This window comes from Nyctibius grandis (genome assembly GCF_013368605.1).
Source record: "Nyctibius grandis isolate bNycGra1 chromosome W unlocalized genomic scaffold, bNycGra1.pri SUPER_W_unloc_1, whole genome shotgun sequence".
Taxonomy (NCBI): domain Eukaryota; kingdom Metazoa; phylum Chordata; class Aves; order Nyctibiiformes; family Nyctibiidae; genus Nyctibius; species Nyctibius grandis.
Window position 1 is genome coordinate 4,435,295 of NW_027167472.1, and position 24,266 is coordinate 4,459,560.

The 24,266-nt window shown below is 47.8% G+C and overlaps 1 long non-coding RNA gene across 1 annotated transcript; it reads right to left on the reverse strand.

Annotated features, from left to right (window-relative positions):
- Positions 1–6,337: 6,337 nt before the first annotated feature.
- Positions 6,338–22,785, reverse strand: LOC137677124 (uncharacterized). The gene is made up of 2 exons (XR_011050220.1): positions 22,668–22,785; positions 6,338–6,823 (listed from the first exon to the last, which is right to left on the reverse strand). It is a non-coding gene; the product is annotated as an uncharacterized lncRNA (long non-coding RNA).
- Positions 22,786–24,266: the final 1,481 nt, after the last annotated feature.

Here is a 24,266-nt window from a genome sequence, read left to right on the forward strand (position 1 = left end):
CAAAACATTCAGTTAGTTTCAGAAAGTGCAGTTACTTAGAGGAGACTTAGCTGAAAGTAAAAATCACTGAAAGGAAAATCGGCCTGGTTTAGGCCAAACCAGGACAACCTTGCAAGAGACGTCAAGGACAACAGAAAGGGCTTCTTCAAATACATTGCAGGTAAAACCAACACTAGAGGCAATGTAGGCCCACTGATGAATGAGGTGGGGGCCCTGGAGACAGAGGATAAAAAGAAGGCGGAGTTACTGAAGGCCGCCTTTGCCTCTGTCTATACTGCTGGAGGCTGTCCTGAGGAGCCCTGGACCCCTGCGGCCCCAGAGGAAGTCAGGATAGAGGAGGAATCTGTCTTGGTTGATGAGGGCTGGGTCAGGGACCAATTAAGCAATCTGGACATCCATAAGTCCATGGGCCCTGATGGGATGCACCCGCGGGTGCTGAGGGAGCTGGCGGAAGTCATTGCTAGGCCACTCTCCATCATCTTTGCTAAGTCGTGGGCAACGGGAGAGGTGCCTGAGGACTGGAGGAAAGCGAATGTCACTCCAGTCTTCAAAAAGGGCAAGAAGGAGGACCCGGGTAACTATAGACCAGTCAGCCTCACCTCCATCCCCAGAAAGGTGATGGAACAACTTGTCCTTGGTGCTGTCTCTAGGCACATCAAGGATAGGGGGATCATTAGGGGCACTCAGCATGGCTTCACCAAGGGGAAGTCATGCTTAACCAACTTGATAGCCTTTTATGAGGATGTTACCCGGTGGATAGATGATGGTAAAGCTGTGGATGTGGTCTATCTCGATTTCAGTAAAGCGTTTGACACGGTCTCCCACAGCATCCTCGCAGCTAAACTGAGGAAGTGTGGTCTGGATGATCGGGTAGTGAGGTGGATTGTGAACTGGCTGAAGGAAAGAAGCCAGAGAGTGGTGGTCAATGGGACAGAGTCCAGTTGGAGGTCTGTATCTAGTGGAGTCCCTCAAGGGTCGGTACTGGGACCAGTTCTATTCAATATATTCATTAATGACTTGGATGAGGGAATAGAGTGCACTGTCAGCAAGTTCGCTGATGACACAAAACTGGAAGGAGTGGCTGACGCGCCGGAAGGCTGCGCAGCCATTCAGAGAGACCTGGACAGGCTGGAGAGTTGGGCGGGGAGAAATTTAATGAAATATAACAAGGGCAAGTGTAGAGTCCTGCATCTGGGCAAGAACAACCCCATGTACCAGTACAAGTTGGGGGCAGACCTGTTGGAGAGCAGCGTAGGGGAAAGGGACCTGGGAGTCCTAGTGGACAGCAGGATGACCATGAGCCAGCAGTGTGCCCTTGGGGCCAAGAAGGCCAATGGCATCCTGGGGTGTATTAGAAGGGGTGTGGTTAGCAGGTCGAGAGAGGTTCTCCTCCCCCTCTACTCTGCCCTGGTGAGGCTGCATCTGGAATATTGTGTCCAGTTCTGGGCCCCTCAGTTCAAGAAGGACAGGGAACTGCTAGAGAGAGTCCAGCGCAAAGCCACGAAGATGCTTAAGGGAGTGGAACATCTCCCTTATGAGGAGAGGCTGAGGGAGCTGGGTCTCTTTAGCTTGGAGAAGAGGAGACTGAGGGGGTGACCTCATTAATGTTTATAAATATGTAAAGGGCAAGTGTCATGAGGATGGAGCCAGGCTCTTCTCAGTGACATCCCTTGACAGGACAAGGGGCAATGGGTGCAAGCTGGAACACAGGAGGTTCCACATAAATATGAGGAAAAACTTCTTTATGGTGAGGGTGACCGAACACTGGAACAGGTTGCCCAGAGAGGTTGTGGAGTCTCCTTCTCTGGAGACATTCAAAACCCGCCTGGACGCGTTCCTGTGTGATATGGTCTAGGTAATCCTGCTCCGGCAGGGGGATTGGACTAGATGATCTTTCGAGGTCCCTTCCAATCCCTAACATTCTGTGATTCTGTGATTCTGTGAATCCTGGCAGACCAGCGTGGCTGCGAATATGCAAGATATAATACCTATGCATACGTCGGTTCACTACAGTCCACAGCATTTTTTAGCAACGAAAATAATTGTTCTGAGTTTACCTGTTTGAGCAGCGCACGATCAACACACTGCGCAATGTCTGCTACATAAGCAGAGTCCATAACAATGTTTACAGCACAATGCGAAAATGTTTTAAAAGCAACAATGGCAGCACTAAGTTCAACCAATTGAGGTGATCCCTGTACTAAATGCACCAATTCCTGCCATTGCCTTCCGTCATACCACGTAACTACTGCTTTTCCCGATTTTCCAGAGCCGTCAGTAAAGACCGTAGGGCCTTGTACTGTGGAAGACCCTCAGCCTGCAAACAGCTGTGCTTTACTTGGGGAGCAGAAGATTTGCTTGGGAACACTGCACTGAGAATAGCTTTTGCTTGCTTCTAAGATAAAGGAGCCGAGACCAGTTCACAGGGCCTTTTGAGGCATGAAAGAAGTAAACATGTGTTGAAGGTCAGTTCTGAACACAGAGCTGAAAACAGGGAATGGTTGTTGATGTTTTGAGCCCAGGACACTGTGGCTCTTCCCAGAATGGGTGATGAGTGCTTAGCATGTGAGTGTTGATGTTATCTTGAACTGCCTAGTCTGGCTCCTGCATTGTAGCAGTTAAATAGGATAGTAGAATAACAATAAAAAAGCCTTAGGCCTTTCGGCTTCATGCCCTTGCATCCTTGATCTCAGAGTCTGTGCCTTCCTTGCCGCCCGCCCGCCCGCCGCAAATGGCGCCCGAACAAGGTTGAAGATTAAGGAAGCGGCGGCGACTCTGATCGAACGATTGTCAGGGGCTAGCGCTCACCAGGACCAGAGAGTCCCCAGGACCTGAGAGTCCCCAGGATCGGAGAATCCCCAGGACCGGAGAGTCCCCAGGACCGGAGAGCGAGTCCCCAGGACCGGAGAGTCCCCAGGATTGGAGAATCCTCAGGACCGGAGAGCGAGACCCCAGGACCGGAGAACGAGTCCCCAGGACCGGAGAGTCCCCAGAATCAGTGAGTTCCGTGATCGCAATAAACATGGGACAGTCTAGTTCCCAAGAGCATAAGCTCTACACTGAGGTATTACAGCGTATATTACGCGAACAGGGCTATAAGGTCCAATTAGCGAAATTGGTGCAGTTATTAGTATGGATCAAAGACAACTGTACCTGGTTCCCTGTATCAGGGACTTACGATGCAAAGATCTGGGCGAAAGTGGGGGTAGAAATACAAAAACGGAACACGTTGCAGTCTGATATTCTAAAGGATTTAGAAGCAACGTGGAGGGTTGTTTTTACAGCACTCTCTGCACTCCAGCCTGCAGAGGAGTATTTGCAATCTCTGGCATCCACTCCTATTAACACCTTAGTGGATGTGAAGGAGCAACAGGAGCCTGTATATGAAACAGTCTCCGGAGAATCAGACGATCCTTACGATCCTGATTTCACAGATCCAGACATACAGTCCAATTTATACCCACCATTAACATCGGTAAAAGAAACGGCTGCGGACGTCCCTTTGGTACGGGGGATCTCACAGCCGGCAGCAGCAGCGGCTACGGCCAGAGCACAGTTAACACCAACAGCTCCTCCGTATCCTGCGTCTGCCGAGCCACCTATTGGCTTTGCTGAAAAGGTACCAGAGTCTTGTGTAACGAAATACAAAAGGCTGGCAGAAAAATGTAGAGAGGAAGCCAATTGTAAAGGAGATTTTACCATGCTGACGGCGATGCCGGTAATCTATCGCCCAAATCATTCTCCTGAGTATCACTACCTTAGTGAAGTAAGGGGAAAACGGGGGGGGGGGCGCGCTCGCGGGTGCTGGGCGACGGTCCGGAGTAAACTAGACGATCTCAATGTGAATATGGAAGCTTCTCGTTTATTAACAAAGAAAGCAGTGGTTATATAGACTATGCATATGTTAATCACGTGCCCCGATCGCACTTGTGATTTGTCCATAGGTTTACATAGGCAGCTTCTGCAGATACTTTGGAAAATAGGCAAGAATATTTGGGAATTAATCAGTATGCGACACCAGAGTTACAGGCACGGCTACCTCAACAGCGTTTACAACAGATATCTGCATTGGCTTTAAAGTGTCTGAAACACATTCCGGAGGCAGGGAAACGCCAGCCCTCTTTTGCGGCAGTCAGGCAAGGAGCTCAAGAACCCTATGTTACATTTATTGACTGTTTACAAACTGCATTGAGCAGGCAGATTGATGATGAAAATACAGTAGAAACGCTGTTATTACAATTGGCTTATGAAAATGCAAATGCAGATTGTCAAAACATTTTGGCCCCTCTAAGAAACTCTTACAAAAGTATAGCAGAATTTATTAAAGCCTGTCAGAACATGGGTTCCGAAGAGCATAAAGCTACTTTACTTGCAAGTGCCTTGGCTCAGCAACTCGTTGTGGGACGAGCAGAAATGAAATGTTTTGACTGTAATCAAATGGGGCATATTAGAAAGAACTGCCCAAAGCTGACAGTAAAGAGAAAAGATGAGCAGAAAGGATCAAAAAGACCCAGAACACCCAGAGGATTATGTCCTAAGTGTGAAAAGGGCTATCATTGGAGCAATCAGTGTCGATCAAGGTTTGATAAGGATGGAAACCCCATGCAGGGAAACTGGAGGAGGGGCGCGAGGCCCGGTGCCCCCCAGTACAACAGGGTCTGTTGTGCACATGCTCAGCCCGAGAATCCGATAAATGGACAATCTCAGAACTTGTTGCCAGCACAGCCGGCAGCACCGGGTTGGATCTGGCCTCAGCCACCGATACAGAATTGAATGATAAAAGGACTAAGATCATAGATACCAATGTATATGGGCCTCTCCCTTCTGGACTGGTAGGATTGATTTTTGGGCGTTCTTCTGTGGGAAAGCAAAATATATTTGTCATACCCGGAGTTATTGTTTCAGATTATATGGGCCAAATTAAAATCATGTTATGGACATCAGAACCACCTTGTTTTATACCTAAAGGTCAGTGTGTGGCGCAGTTGCTATTGATACCATATACTGTGCCGGTGACTAATCCACATCCACGCGGAACAGGAGGATTTGGCATTACTAATACGCCACAGGTGTTGTGGAATCAAAAGGTAACTAATGATCGGCCTATGCTCACAGTAAAAATTGATGGACGGTTATTCACAGGTCTGTTAGATACTGGAGCAGACGTGTCCATCATCAGGAAAAATGACTGGCCGTCAGATTGGCCTCTTAAACAAGTAGCTGCTGCTGTGAATGGAGTAGGAGGGTTGCAAATTCCATTGCAAAGTGCACGTACTCTGTGTGTGGTGGGCCCTGAAGGAAAAACAGCAACCTTAGTTCCTTTTGTTCTTTCAGTTCCTTTTACATTGTGGGGACGTGATCTTTTAGCTCAGTGGGGAATTGTATTGTCAGCTATGATGGCGCATTTAAACCCAAGGGTCACTGATCTCTTACCCGGGCTCAAACTGACTTGTCTGACCTTATTGCAGTCTACAACTACCTGAAGGGAGGTTGTAGTGAAGTGGGGGTTGGCGTCTTCTCCCGGGCAACTAGCGATAGGACAAGAGGACACAGCCTCAAGCTTCACCAGGGGAGGTTCAGGTTGGACATCAGGAAGAATTTCTTTTCAGAAAGGGTTATTGGACATTGGAATGGGCTGCCCAGGGAGGTGGTGGAGTCACCATCTCTGGAGGTATTTAAGAAAAGATTGGACATGGTACTTAGTGCCATGGTCTAGTTGACAGGGTGGTGTCAGGGCAATGGTTGGACTTGATGATCCCTGAGGTCTCTTCCAACCTGGCTGATTCTGTGATTCTGTGGCTAACAACAAAACCGGTTTGGGTAAATCAGTGGCCCCTTAACGGGGAGAAACAAAAACGGGCAGAGGAATTAGTAAATGAACAATTAAGGGCTGGACATATCGTACCCTCAACTAGTCCTTGGAATACCCCTATATTTGTGATACCAAAGAAATCTGGCAAATGGCGATTATTGCAGGATCTTAGAGCTGTCAATGCAGTAATGCAGCCTATGGGAGCTTTACAACCAGGTACACCCAGTCCAGCAATGTTCCCTTCTGATTGGCAGTTATATATAATTGATTTGAAGGACTGCTTTTTTACTATACCTCTCCATCCTGACGACAAGCCACATTTTGCTTTCTCTGTACCTTCCATTAATAATCAGGCACCTATGAAAAGGTACCAATGGACAGTTCTCCCACAGGGCATGATGAACAGTCACACAATTTGTCAGTTAGTGGTCTCTGTGTTGCCGCTTATCTGCGGCAAGCTCCGTTCGGTTGCTGGCTGGCCTGAGGCTATCCGCACCCCAGGGCCATTGAGCACTGACACCAATGTGAGGATGCAACAAATGGCGTTTATTTAACTGCGAAACAGCCTTATATAGTCGTCTTGTCCCGTACGAACTCGCACGATACTTGCACATCCTGCTCCTTTCGCCACGCCTACCTTCCGTTACAGCCCGAGATTTTCCGGTCGCCGTACCCTAATCTACCTACATTTCCCCCTCCCCATGCTTCAAGTCATGCGAACTAAAGCGTATCGCTGATTCTGGAGCCTTGCATCAAAGCGTAAGCGTAGCTGGCGGATACAACATCCCGAGCCCAGGTTCTCCAGTAAGATTCCCCTGCAACTCCTGAGATGCAAAGCAAAAGCAAGCTAATCATGAGCGCATTGTTCAAAGCTTTTGTTTCACTCAGCAACGGTCGCCGTTCCTCATCTTTCTTGGCGCCCCGCCGCTTTACCAGACTCTCTGTACTGTCATGACTCCTCACGTCTGAAGGTCGAGGCTGGTGCTGTTTCGGCTTCCCCCACAGGTACTCCTGCAAAACATAAAGCTCGGACAGCGTACATATTACTTCGGGTTAGGATTTTGTTTTAAATCAGGGCGCAAACAGCGTGTAGGGACCCACTGTATAACATCAGCCCGTTTGATGGCGGCATACCCCCTCCCGTGATGTAGCAGCTCCCAACCTGTTTCCCACTCCGCTGTCCCAGGGAACCGAACCTCGACTGGGGGGCCCACTTCTGGCACCCCTGGACCCCAATGTCGCTCAATTGGGGCACGCTCTTGGTCTCCCCGGGCAAAATGATTTAAAGAATAAAGAGCGCGATGTAAAATGTGAGATTGGTAGGTGACAGGAATTACGTCTGGGAATCCTTCCCCCTCCCCAAGAATCTTAATTCTGTGTTTTAGCGTCTGATTAGCGCGCTCTACAATGGCCTGCCCGGTAGAATTATACGGAATGCCATGTTTGAGCGTGATACCCCACCGCTGACACCACTGACGTGTGGTATGAGCAATAAAACATGGGCCATTATCAGTTTTGATCTCGACAGTTAGGCCTAGCCAAGCGATTGCAAGATTCCAATGTAGCTGAATGGAGCGTGCTGTTTGTTTCCGATGCGGGGTGGCCACAATCATCATACTGTAAGTGTCCACGAGCCTCTATATTAGTTCTGATTGGCTTATGCTAAAAAGCTATATCTTGCAGGTGCAGCATTCTTTCTTATTTTTCAACTTCCCCCATATCTTGTTGGTCTCATAGCCAAGGCCCTTGTTCTGTATTATGATTGGCTAGTTCATCACCACCCCATTACCACCCCCTGGACATGCCTGGACATAGCTCATTCAGTAGCTCGTTCCCACCATTGTCCTGTGGGAACCCCCAATTCCCCCTTTTCGTTTTTGAACGAGCTATGTCCTATCTCGTCCTTTTTGTTTTTGTTTCTTACTCAAACCCGGTTCCCTGTGTCTCGCAGAGCCCAGTCAGAGAATCCCAGCCTTGGTTACCCATAAATCCTGCTCTCTGTTGTTGTGCCACAAAGGTTGTATTGACCATTTGTTGCACAGTTCTCTGCAAACAAACAGGGTAACACAAGTAGGATAATGCCTATTATAAACATTCCCATAAGCAGACTCTATCTACAAAACATGCAGTTTACTTCAGAACATACTGTTATTCTCTGTTATTCTAGCTGAAAGGAAAAGTACTGACAGGAAAGCTGATTCTGTTTAAAGGTAACACAGAACAGGCCTTTTAGAGCCTACTCTGAGGCCTACTCTTGCTAAACCGTTGCTAAACCATCCGGTATCAATTTCCCCCTTTGGAAGTAGTTAGATTTATTATCTCACTACTTCCATATACTATTCTCAATGATTGTCTTAACACAACCCATGCAGATCCCTATGATAACTATAATCACAACTACATAAACTATTCCCTCTAATAATGTGGCTAACCATCCTTTTAGAGACAATCCACCGTACTCCTGCGCCTGTAGAGACAGAAGCATAACCTCGACGCATTAGTAATAGTTCCCCTGGTCCCAACCATTCGTTAGTACCTGGTTCCCTATACCACACTTTGCCTTTGTTTTTCACATAGCTTGCTCCCTGTCAAACTGCCTCCCAATGTATTACAATTGGGGGTCGCTCCTTATCTCCTGCTAAAGTTAAACGGTTAAGTACATAAACAGCTTTTGCAAGTCTCTCAGAAGGTTCAGTCACCTCTCCCCCTTTTTGTTTTTGCAGAAGCTGTTTCAATGTACTATGAGCACGTTCCACAATCGCCTGACCCGTAGGCGAATGAGGAATCCCAGTGACATGTGTAATATCCCATAGTTGACAAAATTGACGAAAAATCTATGAACAGTATGCTGGTCCATTATCAGTCTTAAGTTGTTGTGGAACCCCAAGACTTGAAAAGCAAGCAAGTAAATGTCGTTTGACATGACGACCTGTTTCCCCAGTTTGTGCTGTTGCCCATATTACATGTGAAAACGTATCAACAGATACATGAACATATTTGAGACTTCCAAATTCTGCAATATGTGAGTAACATCCATTTGCCACAGTTGCAACGCACTCAATCCTCGAGGATTTACCCCTATTCCAATTCTCATGCCAATTTTCTGACAACTAGGACAAGCACTAACTAATTCACGTGCTTGTGCCATGGTGAGGTGAAATTGTTTCGATAACATTTTCGCTGATTGATGAAAGAATTGATGGGATAGGTGTACTTGTTCAAATAAATTTGGTGATATTTGCGTATAGGACACAAGTGTGTCTGCTTTATTATTTCCAATGCTCAAAGCCTGATCAAATTGATGACTACGAATGTGAGTAACAAAATAAGGTATCTCTCTGAGGTTTATTTTTTGATGTAACTTTAGCAAAATGGTGTAAAGTCGCATATTTCTTATTGGTCGTATAAAAGCTCTTTCAATTCGATTTACAATGCCTGCTGCATAAAGAGAGTCTGTTACAATATTGACAGGTAAATCCTTCCATTTTACAAAAACCTGATATATCGCAAAAAATTCAAGTGTCTGCAATGAGTCCTCAGTTTGTCCTGAGAATTTAAAATGTTTCCATTGTCCATCCTCTTGCCAGGTAATAACTGCTGAATGTGATCGCTTTCCTGCATCAGTAAAAACAGTTAGTCCAGTCACAGGTATCTCTGATCTGATAGGTTTTTCTTCCCAGTCCTGTTTGCAAATAAACTGTAGCTTTTTATCTTTTGGCAGATGTGTTAACAATTGTCCAGTAAAGTCCTGTAAGGCCATTTGAAAAAGAGTTGACTGATTTGTTAACCACTGTAGATATTCCTTTCTGATAGGTAAATAGATAGCATCTGAGTCTAGTCCGGTAATGTCTGTAATTCTTTTACGCACTTTGACAAGCAATTGTGCTATTGCTTCCACTCTAGTACAAATTGTTGGTTTAGGATGAAAAGGTGGAAAAACCCATTCTATGATTTGCTGTTTAATGTCCGGCACCTGCACAGTCATTGCAGTAGAATTTGTAAGGTCAGAAACCAAAGAGTCCACTCGAGCATTGCCTTCTGCAATAAACCCAGGCAAATTAGTATGATTTCTTACATGTAAAACATAAAACAATGCAGTTCGGACTTGAATTTCTTGCCACAGAGCTCGCAGCAATTCAAAAACACACTGATTACATATATGCTCTATAACAGATCTATCCAATTGCTTTATAATGCCAGCTATATATGCTGAATCAGTAATCAAATTAAAGGGAATGGGAAAATTCTGAAATATTTTTAATACAGCTCGTAATTCTACCACCTGAGGTGAACCCTTTTGTTGTATTACCATAGATTCCCACTTGCCATCAGAATACCAGACAAGGCCCGCCTTGCCTCTGTTCCCAGATCCATCCGTAAAAATGGTAATTCCATCCACAGGAGTGTCTGCGCACCACACTCCTGTGGCAATTGGAAGTTCCGCACTCAATTTTATAACAGGATGGGAGGGCAAGTGGTAAACAACCTGTCCCAAGAAATTCTCCATGGCTGTTTGCAAAGCAAAGCTATTGGCCATACACCACTCAAAATATTGAGCTGCAATAGGAACGGGTAGTGATGCAGGGATCTCTGGCCACAAGCTCCCGACATCGCATCCGTCCTTTGATGAATAATCTGTGCCAGTAGCTCTGTAACGAATCTGATCATTCTGAATTCCATTGACCAATTATTGCATACGGAATTTGCCTATCAAACAAAGTGATAATTTGTATTTCCTGATTCAAATCAATATGATGTACAAATTTGGAATGTAGCCTGCTTTCTACTTCTGTAATCAGTTGCTGTACCTCTGAAGTAGTGTGTCGTGGTGCTGTTGAAGTTGTGTCCCCTGTTAATAATTGGAATAGAGGCTGCAATTGTGACGACGTAAGCCCCAAGTATGGCCGCAGCCATAACTTGAGCCTTATGTTCCACAGTACCCACTTTTGCACATGCCTTTATCATAGCATTCAAATCTGTTTTTCCAGGTAAAACTTCAATGATCTTTTGACAATCAGCATTAGCATTATCCCTGTTTGCCACAGGTCCAAGGCTTGGCAGCCGCACAGGTTAACCCCGCGTGGAAACACCAGTCCTGCGCTCCCTGCGGTTCGGGCTGCGAGTTAACTGCTTAGGCCTGGAACTGGTTGGGAAGATTCATTTGTGTCAGCACACGGTTCCTCCCCCCGTTCTTTCTCCAGGTTCCCTGCACTCTGCAGCTGGTTGTTATCAGCTGACCTTGAGCATTATACTGAGATCTGCACAGCTTCACAAAATGCCCTAGCTTCCCACAGCAATGACACATCAAAACAGAGTTATCTCTCCCACTCAGCTTCAACTTCTTAAGGCAGTTTTTCTTAAAGTGACCTTCCTGTTCGCATGTATAACAACGATGAACTACCTTAACTGCCGCCGCAAAAGTTTTTGCTAAACGCTCCATCTGAGATGTGGTGGTTCCTACTTTCTCACAAGCATCCATTAGCTCAGTTAAGGTGGGGTTACGATTTGCCATCCCTGCAACAACTTTCCTGCAGTCCTCACCTGTGTTGTCCTTCGCTAACTGTAGTGGCAATGCTTCTTTTACAATTTTCCAATCTAACAGTTGCCAAATATTTCTCCCCTCAGGACCCGCACCCACAATCACCGGATATGCTTGTGGAATTATAACTCCTTCTAATAACGCATCTCGAATGACCCCTTTCCATTTCACTCCTCCCTCACCTCCCCCCCTTCCCCTGTATACGCGGGCGGACGCTGACCCTCTCCCTCACCTCCCACATTACCAGATGGACGCAAACCTCCCCCCCAGCCCTGATCTAAAGGTGGAGTAGGGAGTTGTAAAGGAGGTTGAGGTGGCCCTAATACTTGTCCCGAACACAGAGGGGGGTTTGGGGGAGACATAGTCACGTGTCCCGAGGCATTGGCTGAACGATGCTGCTGCAATTCCGTCTTTAATTCTTCCAGTCGTCTACCAAGCTCTGTCATGTCAAGTTCGTGTCCATTTCGTGATGGTAACGGTCCTTTAAGTCCTTGTGACTCTGGTACTGCTGACTCCGTAAATGGCGAATCCGGTAAAGGTGGATACAAAGCATGTTTACCCTCCTTCTTGTCCTCCTGCTCAGCCTCATCCGTAGAGAGATCAATGAGAGGAGGAGGGGGTTTCGGAGGGGGTTTCGGCCAAGTCTCCTGTTCAGCGTCTGAATCAATTAGTCCAAATCGAGTTCGTGTTTTAGGGCGCACTACCGGTTCTGATGGATCTGTATCTATTTTTCTCGCTCCCCGCTCCTCGGCTTTTTTCGGAGCCGTCCGTATTGACGGCGATAAAGGAGCTGCCACCGGTACAGCCACCGGGGCCGTGGGAGGTGTTGGTCCCGCAAACAGTGAGGGGGTAATAGACGTCTGCGGTCCTAAAGCCATAAAAGCTGTATGTGTGACTTCTCTCTCTGCTTTTATTCCTTTTAACGCTTCGCTAACCAGCCTCCATGTAGCAGACAATTTAAAGGCTTCCTTATCACCACTTGACACCGCATTCCAGAGAGAGTCACCAATCTTCTCCCATAAAGGCACTTCAAAGACATCATTAAAGGTTGTAAAATGTCCTTTATCTTTTGCCCAGACCAGTAACTGCTTTAACGCAGCTTCGTCATATTTAATTCCTCTCTCAGAGAGTATATGTTGGAGATGTTTCACCACTGCCACTTCTGTCTTGGTCAGGGTAGACCCCATGTAAACACGCCCGAGTCGCATCCCATGTCGCCCGGTCCTCCCGCGCAGCCCGTAGCAGCCGCAGGATAACTCCCCATGTTTTTAATTCTTTGGCAGAACCCGCTGCCATAGCTCGCTCAGCGAGCTTCATCGAGCACCGCTCCCAGGTATTCGGCTGTAAACAATCAGCCGGTCCTGCCACCGCCCCCTCTTTAACGCGACGGTCCAGACACTGGGCTACGTCTTTCGATTTCACAGAAATCTTAAATTCCCCGCCCAGTAATGAAATCACCTTTATCAAGGTTTCCATGGTTCGCGAACCCACTCCGACCGCCCGCGGCCCGCCAGCACAGCAATCACGTCGGGGTCACCATTTGTTGCCGCTTGTCTGCGGCAAGCTCCATTCGGTTGCTGGCTGGCCTGAGGCTATCCGCACATCAGGGCCATTGAGCAGTGACACCAATGTGAGGATGCAACAAATGGCGTTTATTTAACTGCGCAACAGCCTTATATAGTCGTCTTGTCCCGTACGAACTCGCACGATACTTGCACATCCTGCTCCTTTCGCCACGCCTACCTTCCGTTACAGCCCGAGATTTTCCGGTCGCCGTACCCTAATCTACCTACACTCTGCTGCAATAGAGCCGACTCAAGTATTTTTAAACAGTCTCTTATTTACCATTATATGGATGACATTCTCATTGCAGCTTTGACACAGACAAAACTGATGAAAGCTGTAAATCATCTAAAAGACTCTTTACAACAATTTGGGCTTCATATTTCCCCAGAAAAAATACAGACAGAACCGCCCTGGAAGTATTTGGGATGGGTACTGTTTACCAGAACCTTACAACCACAACAACTTCATTTGGTAAACAATATCTCTACATTAAATGATTTGCAGCAACTACTAGTGAAATGGTTGGGGGCCCCAAGAACAAGGGATGTTGAAAATACCTTAGACACTCGATTAACATAGATATACAAAACAAAGGGAAGCTTTTACAATTTGAAGAGTGGTAAGGAGGCTCCAGGATGGTCTCACTTCAGATGGCTGGGCCTTGGGATGGGCAATGCATAAGATAAGGGAATTGCAACAGCTACCTCAAAGGACATGGCCTACGTGATCCCCGGACTGAGTTTGCGCAGAAGCAGGGGTCAGTCAGCGAACACAGTGAGGAAGACTACCGGCCTTCATCTGAAGACCCCCGACGACCACCAGGGAAAACAACTGCGCATGCGAACGGACATTTGCATATCTCATGGCTATGTAAATGAGTTCTCGGAAATCCTATGACTATGTATAACTTTAAGGTATATATTCTCTGAAAATTTGCCAAACCGGTGGAGCACTCATGGTGGATAATCCCCAGTGCTGCCCAGTGCTGCAATAAAGAATGCCTGCTTAATGACACACTCTGATGTTATTGAGTTTTCTTTCGGACTCCTTACCCAGCCGCACCTAGCTTCCCACCTCAGTGAGGAAAGTTAGAAAGCAAGGGGGTTTGGAGATCTCCGATTTTTGTATCACTAGGGACAATTAATAGGATTCGTCCTGTGCTGGGTATTTCTACTGAACAGTTAAGTACCCTGTTTAACACCTTGAAGGGGGATTCACATTTAACTTCGCCTCGAATCCTTTCTGACAAAGCAAAACAGGAATTGGCGTTGGTAATTCAAAAACTTACAACTTCCCAAGCAGGACGTATAATCGTACATTTGCCTCTTTTATTTTTTGTGATTCACACGAAATTCCAGCCTTATGGGCTATTTGCTCAATTGACAGAATCACAGTAATTAGTTACCCTGGTGTCACGGTTTAAAGCTGGGCTGGCTATTAACCAGGTGGCAGATGCTCTCTGTTAACCCTCTCCCCCCCACTAAGGGAAAGGGAAAAGGGAGAGAGACTTATGGGTTGGAAAGTTAAAACAGTTTTAATAAACTATAATAAAGAAAAAGAGTATAATAACAATAATAATAGAAATAATCAAATATACACAAATATATACAAAACCAAGACTGAGAGCTTGGAAATCCTCCTCAGGCAGTTGCTCCCCCAGCATGGGCAGAGGGGAAAATGCAGTAGCTCTCCCCAGCACGGGCAGAGGGGAAAATGCAGTAGCTCCCCCCAGCACGGGCAGAGAGAAAAATGCAGTAGCTCTCCCCAGCACGGGCAGAGGGGAAAATGCAGTAGCTCCCCTGCCATCACACCTGCAGGCTTTTAACTGGAGAATTGGCAAAGCTGGTACCAATCAGTGGGAGACAGGAGGGCCCCTCCCTCCTGGGCCCCACCTCCAGGAGGCAGTGGGTTAGTGATAAATAGGAAAGTGAGAATGACGTGTGTGGGATGGAATACCTTGTTGGTCAATCTTGGGTCACCTGCCCTGTCTGCTCCCCCCTGCAGCTGCGCCCCCACTTTGGCTCTTCACTCATAAGCAGTGAGGAATTTAGCAGTGACCTTGGTTTCTCTAAGACTAATTGGCCTGGTTTGGGCCAAACCAGGACACCTGGAATGGATTTTCTTATCACACACCTTTACAAAAACAATTATGACCCCTTTGGAGATGGTCATTATGGTGATTCAGAAAGGACGGTTCAGGATACAGCAGCTGACAGGTCGAGACCCTGACATTATTTACCTCCCCTTTCATAAGGAAACCCACATTACTCTGATGAGGGACAGCCTTGACTTTCAGGTTGCTCTGGCTGATTATTTGCATGATATCCGGTTTACTTTGCCACAGAATAAAATCTTGCAAGCCTTACCTTCCCTCTGCTTACAACCACAGAGAGTGATGGTGCCTCACCCTATACCAAACGCAAAAATGGTTTTTACAGACGGCTCAGGTAAAACAAAGAAGGCCGTAGTGGCCTGGAAAGAAGAGGCACAATGGCAACACACATCAATTACTGTGGAAGCGTCCACTCAGATTGTTGAATTATCTGCAATAATTTAGCTCTGAAATTGTTTGCAAGCGAACCTATTAATATTGTATCAGATTCACTATATGCTGTTGGCGCTATTAACCGCTTAGAAGCTGCATCTATCAAAGAAATTAGCAATCAAGAGCTGTATAAACTTTTCCTTGCTATTGCAACTCTGCTTCAGCAACAACAGCATCCTTGCTTTATTGTTCATATTCGGTCTCTCACTCGCTTGCTAGGACCTCTGGTAGAAGGGAATGGGGTAGCTGATAAGTACACTGTTTTGCCCATAACATCATCCTCCCTTACTCAACGATTTCAACATGCACAATTAGCTCACTCCTTTTTCCATCAAAATGCTCGCAGTTTACAGAAAGAATTTGCTCTGACAAAAACGCAGGCTCGTGATATTATTCGGGCATGTAACGATTGTCAACTATATAATCCTGCAACTTATCATGATGGTGTAAATGTCAGGGGACTGAAGGCTAATGAAATTTGGCAAACAGATGTTACACATTATCCACCTTTTGGCAGGCAAAAGTATGTTCACGTTACTGTGGATACCTTTTCTGGTTATGTTGTTGCTTCTGCAGCTACAGGGGAACGGACTCAGGATGTTAAGAAACATTGGACAAGGTGCTTTGCACTTATGGGCCTCCCCAAACAAATAAAAACAGACAATGGACCCGCCTATGTATCTCAAGCAGCGGCCTTATTCCTACAACAGTGGGGTGTGTCTCACGTTACAGGTATCCCGCACACCCCCACTGGACAAGCCATAATTGAATGGACACATCAAAACTTGAAACACATGTTGCAAAAACAAAAAAGGGGGAGTGTAGCCACAGCTCCTCAAGAACAATTAGATATGGCTGTGTTCACTTTAAATTTTCTAAATCGGTCATCATGTCGATTAGATACCACGGCAGTGGAACGACATTTTCAGGGTAAAGTTCCCTTTACACAAAATCCTAAGGTTTGGTATAAAGATCTGCCAGGCCCAACTGATTGGCGTGGACCAGTAGAATTGTTGACATGGGGGAGGGGATATGCTTGTGTTTTATTCCCAACAGGTCCTCGTTGGCTACCTGTGAGATACATGAAGCCATACCATGAGCTGGAGAAACCACAACCAGAACCCGGTACCAGAAATGCAGACGCTGAAAGTACAGGGACCACGCAAGCGACGTAGAACAGTCAACCCGACCCCGCAAGCCAAATGTGCACGTCCAGCTTTGCACTCCCCAGGAGAAGTGGTCTCTTGAGCGAGGGGGTAGAATGTGGGAATATAACGGAAGATTGGCGAGGAGGATTGTAAACACGCTCAAGTGACTTGCACCTGGGGTGTCAAAAAACACGTATATCATACTAGTACCTGTTGTTTAGTCTTGTGTGCTGGACAAGTAGAGCATCTACATTCAGATAACATAGGCCTGTGATAAGACTCAGAGCACCTAATTGTTCATGCCTGAGATTCCTGCCCTGCTGTGAGAAAGATCAAAGCACAGTGGAAAACTGCCGCCTGCCAGAAATCCCCAATATACAGGCGAAGGCAGCAGGCCCGGAATCTCTCTCACTCTCTCTCTAGCAGGAACTGAACTCCACGGTGCCTGCGTCCCCGCTTGCGTGCCTTTGCCCCGAGTGCTGCTTCGGAGATCCCTCGGTTTGCGAGTCCTTCACTTTACCTGGTCTGCAATCAGAGGACTCTGAAAGCTGAAGCCCACATCATGACCACCCTTGTCATCGAATAAACAAAAAAGGGGGAAATGTGGAAGACCATCAGCCTGCAAACAGCTGTGCTTTACTTGGGGAGCAGAAGATTCGCTTGGGAACACTGCATTGAGAATAGCTTTTGCTTGCTTCTAAGATAAAGGAGCTGAGACCAGTTCACAGGGCCTTTTGAGGCATGAAAGAAGTAAACATGTGTTGAAGGTCAGTTCTGAACACAGAGCTGAAAACAGGGAATGGTTGTTGATGTTTTGAGCCCAGAACACTGTGGCTCTTCCCAGAATGGGTGATGAGTGCTTAGCATGTGAGTGTTGATGTTATCTTGAACTGCCTAGTCTGGCTCCTGCATTGTAGCAGTTAAATAGGGTAGTAGAATAACAATAAAAAAGCCTTAGGCCTTTCGGCTTCATGCCCTTGCATCCTCGATCTCAGAGTCTGTGCCTTCCTTGCCGCCCGCCGCATTGTACTGGGCTATCTGCTGCCAGTGGCTTTTGAATCACTTGTAACTCTGAATGAGCTTGTAATAATTTGTGACTGGGAAATCCTTCCAGGGCCAATTGAAATGGTAAACTGTTTGCCATACACCAGCTTACATAATCGCGTTCAATGGGAATTATCAGTCGACCGGGGTCTCGGCCCATGAGTTGAACGCATCGTGTGCGTCCTTTCGTGATTATTTTCGATATTAGCTCAATCTGAGTGCTCGCTGTTTTTCGTAGTTGAACGGATAAAAACAGCCACTCTAGAACATGTAGTGGATCCTGCCAGCGCTCATTCCACTGGCCCAGTAATCCCATGAGATGATAGTTGGCAATGGCTACATATAAACTTACTGGTGTCTCTAAATCCACATGATGTACCTTTTTCTGCTGCATACCATTGGCCACTTCCTCTAAAGCCAAGGTGGCTTCCACTGTCAGTGACCGGGGAGACATCAAATCAGTGTCTGCCTTCAATAGGTCAAAGAGCAGCTTCAATTGAGCAGTCGGGAGGCCCAAGTACGGCCTTACCCAATTGATGATCCCCAATAATTTCTGCACATCATTCAGGGTTTTTACATTTACTCGGAATTGGATGGATTGTGGCTCAATTGTCTGATCCAAGACCTTAACTCCCAAGTACTTCCATGGGGCCTGCTGCTGAACTTTTTCCGGTGCTATACACAGCCCGAAAGTGGCCAATGATTGCTGCAGAACTGGATATACTTGTTGAAGTTCTGCTTTATCTGCAGCTGACACAAGAATATCGTCCATGTAATGATAACAGTATACCTGTGAAAATTGTTCCCGTACTGGTGTCAACGCCTTTGCTACATACCATTGACATATTGTGGGACTGTTTTTCATGCCTTGCGGTAATACCGTCCACTGATATCGTTGAGAAGGCGCCATGTTGTTTCTACTAGGTATTGAAAAAGCAAATTTGCATTTGTCAGTTTCATGTAAAGGGATGGTGAAAAAACAATCTTTCAGATCAATAACCAAAATGTCCCAGTTTTGTGGAATCATAGTCGGAGAGGGCATGCCTGGTTGTAAGGCTCCCATCCCCCTCCATCACGTCATTTACTTTCCGCAGATCCTGCAGTAGTCGCCATTTACCTGACTTTTTCTTAATCACAAACACAGGGGTGTTCCAGGGGCTATGGGAAGGTTCTAAGTGACCTTGTGCTACTTGTTCGTCCACTAATTGTTGGAGGGCTACACACTTTTCTTCAGGAAGGGGCCACTGCTCCACCCAGATGGGGGTGTTTGTTAGCCAAGTTAGATGCAGAGTTGGTCTCTGTGCACCCTCCACAACAGTGGCCCCTATTAAAAATCCTTTTGTGTACCAATGATCACTCCCCATTGTCCCAGAACATCCCGTCCACACAAATTCAAGGGGACATCAAGCACGTAGGGTCGCACTGTCACCATCTGACCCTCAGGGCTCTGAACTTGCACCATAAATCGGCTCTGGACAATCTGTGTCGCACCACCTACTCCTGCCAGCATGGAGCCAGCCGAGCAGGTGGGCCAGGATCGAGGCCATATGTGTGCAGCTATGATAGTCACATCTGCTCCCGTATCAATCATCCCGGTCACCTGTATTGTCGAGGGGGTTCCTCTGGCGAAGGTGAGTATACAAGTTAAAGTTGGGTGGATATTCTATATGCTCTGAGCCCAAAAGATCTGCGGCGTTCCTGTCAAACTGAACCCCCCCTCCCCTCTGATCCTATCCTGTTTACAAGTGACTTGCACTCGGAAGGGAATCAACTGCGCGATCCAGCTACCTTCGGAAATTGACATGGGGGGGGTAGGAGTCCATACCATCGCACAAATTTGACCCATATAGTCTGCATCAATAACTCCTGGTAAAACAAATAGACCTTGCAAGGTTACACTAGAACATCCGAGTAATAGTGCACTTAACCTGTTTCCAATGGGTCCCACATCATTCAATGGAACCTTATGCACTCTGGTATTCTCTATTGTGATTGCGGTTGCTGTGGTAACATCCAGTCCGGCACTCCCTGCGGTTCGGGCTGCGAGTTGACTGCATAAGCCTGGAACTGGTTGGGAAGATTCATTTGTGTCAGCACGCAGTTCCCCCCTGCATTCTTTCTCCAGGTTCCCTGCACTCTGCTGCTGCTTGTTATCAGCTGACCTTGAGCATTATATTTAGACCTGCACTGCTTCACAAAATGCCCCAGCTTCCCACAGCGATGACACATCAAAACAGAGTTACCTCCCCTACTCAGCTTCGACTTCTTAGGGCAATTTTTCTTAAAGTGACCCTCTTGCCTGCATGTATAACAACGATGAGCTACCTTAACTGCTGCCGCAAATGTTTTTGCTAAATGCTCCATCTGAGACGTGGTGGGTTTTTTTTTGTTTTGTTTTGTTTTGTTTTTTTTTATAGTTCCAAATTCATCAATGCCTGTTCGTTAGCGAATCGCCTCCAGTTTGCCTCAAAAAGCAACATTTGCATAGGGGTCAGTGCCACTTGAGTAATCGCGCGGCAGTCGTGGGCTGTCAAGTCTCCCGTAAAAATACCACGCAATAACGATTGAGCATAGGGCGAGCCCAGACCATGTTGCATACATGTAGCTCTTAACTCCTTATTCACTCCCCAATTGAATGGCTCCCATTCTGGTGGGCTGCTCCCGTCCCCTCGATATACCGGGCAAGCCAATACCCCACCACCCATAGCAGCCGCGGCCCCGAAATCACCGTCCGCAAGTGCATGCTCTCTTAATTTTCTCCAGAACCTGTCCGGGTCCGGGCCAGGCACAGTAACCTGGACTGGCTGCAGCGTGAATAACTCCTCCATGCTACCGCCTGACTTTCCCGACCCTCGGGTTCTGCAACAATTATGTCCCGCTTCCATCTCTTCAGAAAGGTCTATTAAGGGTGGCTCAGCCTCAGATTCGGGTAACGGGACGGTGGAAGGATCAATGTTCCGCTGCTGTTCTCTGGGCGGTGGGGGGGGCTCTGTCGGCGCGGAGTGCGAAGTCACTGTGAAAGGAGCCGTAGCCGCCTCAGCCGCCGCCTTTGCCTCTCTGTCCGCCTTCATTTGCTCCAGTGAGTCTAAGACTAATCTCCACGTCGTCAAACGATACAGTGGTGATCTTGTCCCCCTTGAGGCAGCCTCAAAGAGAGAAGTTCCAGCGCTTTGCCACGTACTAACTTCGAAAGCATTCTGCGCCGTAGCTGGCAAATTATTCTTTTTACACCATACCAGCAATGTTCTCAGGCATTCTCCTCATATTTGATGCCCCTCCTTTCGAGTATGTGCATCAATATCGTTAGTATGGAATTTTCCTCGGCTGAAATTTGCGCACCCATGTTAATCAGTCCCCAACGGCTCACCTCTCCAGGTGTCTGTTACAGTGGTCAGGACCCCAGGCTCACTCCGTCTGTCTCAGCTAAGTTGGGCACTGCCGTCACCGTTCGTTGTCTGCGGTCTCTCAGCAACTCTAGTTGCTCCGGTCGCTCCTCACATGGGGCACCATTTGTGGTTATATTTGTCACAGCAGTCAAATAAAAACAGGAGACAGAAGGATAGTTCCAAGCAGGCAGCAAAGCAAAAGCAAAAAGCAAAAGCAAAAGTGCCTGTGTTTCTTTTACTCCATTTTTATACCCTCCCCCTCTAGCTGACTAGCTTTATGATTGGTTGCACTTGCTGTTCACGCGCCCGACCACAACCGCTGATTGGCCGTCACGCGCCGGCCACGAGTCCATAGTTGGCAGCTGGAATGTCACTCCGTATCTTGTTTTTCTCACATCCTGTTTTCTTGCTGAATTCCTCTTCACTCTCAGGTTTAACTGTTTCAAGGACATAGCTCCATTCCTTCAAGGTCAGGGCCGCCAGCAGCCCAGTCCAATCCCTCAGCTACACAGTTACACAGCAAAATATTGTTGTCTCTGGAGATACTTATGCTTCCATAATCACTCTCTGATACCAATACATTCACCCAGTACTTGAAACATTTCACAGAATGTCATCTTCCAGCTGTGATGTGTGTGCAGGTGCGGCGGGCGGCAAGGAAGGCACAGACTCTGAGATCGAGGATGCAAGGGCCTGAAGCCGAAAGGCCTAAGGCTTTTTATTGTTATGCTACTACCCTATTTAACTGCTACAATGCAGGAGCCAGACTAGGCAGTTCAAGATAACATCAACATTCACACGCTAAGCACTCATCACCCATTCTGGGAAGAGTGTAGGCAGTTAGGGTCTGGCGGCCGGAAGATATCGGGCTGTACGGAAAGATATGACCCCTCCCCAAATACCCTGATAGCCAATAGAGTGTGGGTTAGGGCACAACTAGACGTAAGTGACGTTGTGAACTCAGGATATATAATACCGTTTTACACACTAATAAACGCCATTTACCGTCCACCACATTGGTGTCTGTGAGTTAATGAACCGAGCGGCCTGGGGTTGGTCGCCGTGCCGTTCCCGAACCGGGTCGCCACGCCAGTAAAGGCAACAAGTGGTGCCGAAACCCGGGAACTCGCCTGGAATCGGGTGAACGGCGGCCGAAGCGGCAGGACCAGCCCGGCGGGGAGGACGCTCCCGGACCAACAAGGAGGATGGAAGCCCTTGTGAAGGTCGTATCAGAATTACATAAGCAGTGGGGTATCGATTGTAAACCCAAAGATTTTACTCTCGCTGTTGCGAGGCTTTTGCAAACTGGTGTTATCGACCAGCCGGTGGATATTCTCCACCCTGAGGTGTGGGACAAATGCACTAAAGCGTTGGCTGAGGAGACGATGTCTTCGGGTTGTGGGAAAAACCTTAAAGCGTGGGGAAAAGTCATACAGGCACTGCAGAAAGCAATACAAGAACAGGAGACCTGGAGGGCGGCAAAGGACTGTTTGCAAACCATCCCTAAATTGGGAGTCGGGGCAGCCACACAGACTTTGCACCCCCCGGAGGATAACGATTATGCAGTGCCTAACGAGCTGTGTGAGGGCGGCACATCCCCTCAATCCCCGAACCCTGACCCACTTACGGAGGGGCAGAAACGAGCTAAATCCTTCTGGAGTGGGTTAGCCGAGGAGGCCAGGGGCGCCGCAGAGAAAGCGGAGTCTGAGGAAGTCTGGACCAGACCGCCGCCTTATGCGCCCCAAAATGGCGCCGAGCAGGAAGGGAGGGGGCGGGGCGAAGATGCCCGTGGCGGGAACAGGGCGGAAGCGCCATTGTTAACGAACGCGCGCGAGCAGGAGGGGGAGGAGAATAAAAAGGAAACAAGTGGGAGGAACAACCAGCATAGAGGGGGGGAGCGCGAGCGCGGGGCAAAACGCCAATCGGAGCTGCTGCCCGGGAAAATACCTTTTTAGGGCAAACCCCCCCCTAACCAGAGGGTGGGGCGAGCCAAGGGGGAGGGAACGGCCCGCCCGTGAGGGGAGCGGGCGGGGCCGGAACCCGCGTAAGGGGAGCGGGCGGGGCCGGAACCCGACAAAAGGGTACCGGAACCCGGAAATAACTGACTGGCCAAGTTCCGATTCCGGGTCGGATACGAGCTGGGACGAGTGGCTCGTAACTGACTCAAGCTCGGAAGAGGAGAAAGAGGAAACATATACGGTTAAAAACAAAAATAGAAAGGGACCGCGAAGGGAAAAAATCCCTCTCACAGATTGGAGAAAAATAAAGACTGCGTGTGCCGATTGGGCCCCATCGGCTGTGCTAGCATTCCCGGTCCAGGTAACGGACGGAGGACAGAGGGTCCACTCACCAGTAAACCCTAAGGACATACAAGCGGTCGTTAAGGCAATTGCAGATAAAGGGCTTAATTCTGCCATGGTTTCTACCCTCATAGATGGTGTCTTCGGGGGAGATGATATGCTCCCATTTGATATAAAACAAACTTGCAGATTGATTTTTGATGGGGCAGGGATGATTGTTTTTAAACAAGAATGGGAGGATAACTGTGCAAGGCAACTAGCTCAAGTAACCGGAGCGGACCACCCGCTACATGGCTCCAGCCTGCAGCGGCTGATGGGTACAGATCCAACAATGATTACTCCCCATGCACAGGCCCAAGGCCTGCGGGCCCATGAGGTTATGACAACTACTCGTGCGGCCAGAGAGGCCATTCGCACAACCTCTAGGGTCATTGTCAAACCATCACCATGGTCCACGATTAAACAAACTGAAAGTGAGAGCTTTACGCAGTTTGTGGACCGCCTCCAGGCAGCGGTCGACTCCTCGACCTTACCCGCGGAGGCGAAAGGCCCGGTTGTGGCAGATTGCTTACGCCAACAGTGTAATTCGGCCACTAAAGAAATCCTGCGATCGCTGCCAGTGGGGTCAAGTATTGCGGACATGATTAAGCATGTCGCAAAGGAAGAACATTTAGCTCCGATTCAAGTGGCTGTTCGTACCGCAATAGCCAATGTGATGGTATGCTTTAAATGTGGTCAGGTAGGCCACGTGGTGGCAAACTGCCCCCAGCTGGGGGACCAATCAACAGCACCCCCTCCGTGCCAAAATCGACCCAGAGGACCATGTTGGGCCTGTGGGAAAAAGGGACACCTCGCCAAGGAATGCAGATCAAAAAACCAGGGAAACGTGAGGGGGAGGGGGCAACCTGGCCGCGCGCAGCCCTCTC